Genomic DNA, 763 nt, shown 5'->3' on the forward strand with positions numbered 1-763 from the left:
CTGTCGCGGCATGCTACCAGTGTTAAAGACTGCGATGGAGCTCCGTATGCCACGGCAAACTGGCTGACACTGACGGCGGCGGTGCACAAATGCTGCGCAGCTAGCGCCATTCGACGGCCAACACCGCGGTTCCTGGTGTGTCCGCTGTGCCGTGCGTGTGATCATTGCTTGTACAGCCCTCTCGCAGTATCCGGAGCAAGTATGGTGGGTCTGACACACCGGTGTCAATGTGTTCTTTTTTCCATTTCCAGGAGTGTATATACGCCTCTGTCTAGGTAAAAGGATAAGCTAGTACATGTAACTGACATGGTGCAGGTACAAACAGAGCAGTTCCAGTTGCAGTTAAACACCCTGAGGCATGAAGAAGTATTGCTAAAGGCCTTAAGAAACACTAGCCCCGCTGAACTTAAACAAAGCAGAATATTTCACTCAGTAGTAGCCCTACGTAATTCAGTTATGACTAAAACACCTCAACGTAGGTTATAGTAAATACACCTTACTAACTTAGAATTTGAAATTCGTGCTCACAGTACCATGACATTGCCACCCGGTATAACGCCACCCACCACTGTCGCCAATTCAGTTCATAACATCGCGCCCCAAGTGAGTGCACACAAGCTGTTTACCATTTAACAATCAAGTGGATTCAAAGAAGACGCACTAACGACCATTGGCCACACTCAAGCCAAGGCACACTGCAGAACAAACAAATACATATTATTCACTGAACACGACACAATAATATTGCGCCAATTTTCCTTTA

This window comes from Schistocerca cancellata, unplaced genomic scaffold (assembly GCF_023864275.1).
Source record: "Schistocerca cancellata isolate TAMUIC-IGC-003103 unplaced genomic scaffold, iqSchCanc2.1 HiC_scaffold_1104, whole genome shotgun sequence".
Taxonomy (NCBI): Eukaryota; Metazoa; Arthropoda; class Insecta; order Orthoptera; family Acrididae; genus Schistocerca; species Schistocerca cancellata.